We start from the raw sequence: 3391 nt of genomic DNA, 5'->3' as shown, positions 1-3391 counted from the left end.
GACGAAGTTAAGAAAAATCATTTGGATGCAGAAACCCAGGCTCAATTCCCAGCAATGAGCTTCTGATGATAGGAAAAAGAGCCAGGTCCCTTTCGACACCTAGGTAGATCGCAAAGTCTCCAAGGGAGTCCTCTCTGAGGAATGGGATGTTAGGACAAGATAGTTTTATGACAAGGAGAAGGTGTGTCAAGCCTGGATGGCGCCCAGGGGGAGCATGCTGAATGAACAGATCGGCGTGGGTGGGAACACATCGCCCCCACCAACATCTTCCAGTCCCAGGGGAGGCCTCTGCAAATTTACAGGTTATGACCCCAATCCATACTACAGGCCAGAAGCAGACAGACCAAGCCCTGGGAATCTGGGAGGCACAGTGTAGATGTGGTCCAGGACCAAGATGCTGACCTATTTTGAAAAAGAACTTCATGTCCCCTAGAGCTGTTTATCCTGTGACATTATTCCATCTTGCCCATTTCCTGACACTATCTTGGCTTATTTTATCCATGCCCATTGAAATGCTCACTCGTGGCCCGGGTCTGCCAACGGGATCCAAGACAACAGAATTGTTCATTTAAACAACTCTGACAACATCTCCCTTTGGTCTGAGTTTGCGTGTCCAGTGCCCAAATCCATACTGGCAGTCTAAGCTTCCCACAAAGCCTTTTATTTTAGCACATTTTAAAATTATGAAATACTTCAAACACACTAAGAAAAACAGAAACAAAAACCCATGTCCTTGATGAAATGACATTTCCTGGTCAAGGGAGAGGGGCAGGACTCCCAGCCCAGGAGCGAGCTGATGCCATGACAGGTAAGGTGCTTTGGGCCAGTGGAAAGAGCTCTGAACCTTGACCCTGAAGACCTGGCTTCCAGTCCAAGCCCTGCTGCTCGATGGCTCTGGAAGCTCAAACACATCATGTTCTCTGTGCCTCAGCTTCCACAGCCCCTTGTAGGCTGCTCCTTCTTTTTAACCTCTGCACATGGAGAGCCCCAGTCTCAGTCCTTGGCCTCTTTTCTATCTACCCTCACTCTCCGAGACATCTCAGCTAATCTCATGACATTTAATAACATCTAAATGTGATCACGCTCCAATTTTATCTCTAGCTTGGGCCTTTCCTTTGAGCTGCCATCATGAACATTCCACTGCCACCTTGCATTTCTCACATTTAATGCCTCACATTAAATTGTCTAACAGAATGCCTATGATGCATCTCATACTTCACATGTCCAAAACCCAGCTCCTGACATTGCCCCCAGATCTATTCCTCACACAGCCTTCCTCATCTCCTCAAGGGGTAGCTCTATTCTCCCAGTTTCCCAGGCCAAAAACTTTGGGACCTCTTTGGTCCCTCTTTCTTTTAGACCCCATGTCTAAGACATCAGCAAATCCTCTCAGCTCTACCTTCAACTCATACCCAGACCCAATCCCAGTTGCCACCACATTGGATCAGGCCACTATCACCTCTTTCCTGGATTCCTTCAGGAGCCTCCCAGCTAAACTTTCCTCTTTCATTCTTGTTCCTCTCTGGTCTATTCTCAACATGGTAATGGCAAATTGGATGGCATCACTCCACTGCTCAAACCCTCCAGTGACTTCTTGTCTTATTCAGATGAAAAACCAATGTCCTGACCATAACTGATGACTTATATGCTCTGGCCCCCATTACCACTCTGACCCTTGTGATCCCTTAGTCATGACTACTAAGCCTGAACTGCACCCTGGCCTCACTGGGCTCCTCACAGCTGAACATTCCAGGCTGCTCCTACCTCAGGCCCTTGGCATATGCCATTCCCCTTCCTCAGTTCTTTCATTGTTTTTTAAATGTCCATTTCTTAGTGAGACCCTCCCTGGTTATCCAATCTAAAATTACACCTGCAGCCCTTGCTCTTCCATCTCCCTTGCCTACTTTATTCTTCGTGGTAGTACTGAACACCCTCTAATTTATCACACAAGTCCCTATATAAGGCAGAACCTCTCAAGGTAACTGCCTTTCAAAATGTGAATATCGTTACAGATAGATCTAGTTAGAACAAGAGGTCTACAAGTTTGCTTCCAGAAAGGAAAGGGAAAAAAGATCAAACTCCAAACCCACGTAGGTAGACTGAAGTATGAAACTAGATGACCTGCTGGGCGGGCCAGTATCAGGCACCACCCCAAATGAGTGAGGACAAATAAGGCTAAGCGGCCAGTTTATGAGCAAGGTCAAGACTAGCAGGGACCCGCTGATGGATCACCTCCCCTTTTTGCTTTACGAATGAGGAAACGGAGACCCAGGAGAGGAGAAAGATGAAGTCACCCAAGGTCAGCAGCCGAGATGCCCAGCTAACATCTAACCCAGAGCTGGGACCCATGTTGCCCAAACTCCAGGCAAATTAGCTTTCTGTAGCACAACCCCCACCCCCGGCTACCCTCACAAGCTGCGTCACAAAATAGCCACACAACAGGCAGATTTCATTTCCCTGACGCATGTGGCAGTATGGGGCCAAAATGATTCCAGAGGAATTTCCTTAGCGGGGAGTCCTACAGAGAACCAGAATGGGACTTGGAATCCAGCTAAATTCCTTCTGGGGTATTTCAGCCAGTGGGAATGGAGCCCAGAAATCACTGGTGTTTTCTGTTTGGGGTGATTTTTATATAGCTAGCTATCTTTGAAGAATGAAGAGTGGCCGGCTACCATGCCACTGGAAAAATGAAGTCACTGCTTTGAAATAAATTTGAGGGGAAGAAAAGAAATGACTCTACATATATTAAAATAAACATAAACCACATCTCAACCATGGGCGGGGAACTTAACCCTTACCTTCCCCCCACCTTTTTTTTTTCCCTAAAGCATTTACCAACAAAGCTGCAATCACAAAGAGAAAGAGCCCCTCAGGACTCGAAGGAGAGGCTACCAGTTGAAAAAGAAAGGGGAAGAAGGAAGAAGATGGCCATATGCTCTGTATCACACAATGTTACAAACAGTGCATCATTTCTTTCTTACCAAAGCCTGACGAGGCACAAGTATTATTCCCATTTTGATGAGAAGGAAAATGGGGCTCAAAGAGTTTAAGTAATTTGCCTAAGGCCATAGAGCTCATAAGAACCAGGACTCAGGGGTTTCTTTTTTTTTTTTAATTGGAAAGAAAGAATCATTTATTAGTAAACCGTATATGAATTTCAAATGCATGCAAACTAAATGAAGTATCCCTATATGTAACATACTATAATAAAAGCAAAGGGATTTTAAGCACAACATTTAGAATATAAGTCATTCTTTTTTTTTATTATGTTAGTCACCACACAGTACATTATTAGTTTTTGATGTAGTGTTCCATGATTCATTGTTTGCGTATAACATCCAGTGCTCCATTCAGTACGTGCCCTCTTTAATACCCATCACCAGGCTAACCC

The sequence above is a fragment of the Leptonychotes weddellii genome, chromosome 1, assembly GCF_054177405.1.
Source record: "Leptonychotes weddellii isolate Sample4059 chromosome 1, ASM5417740v2, whole genome shotgun sequence".
Classification (NCBI taxonomy): Eukaryota; Metazoa; Chordata; class Mammalia; order Carnivora; family Phocidae; genus Leptonychotes; species Leptonychotes weddellii.
Note: the sequence above shows the minus strand (reverse complement) of the source record.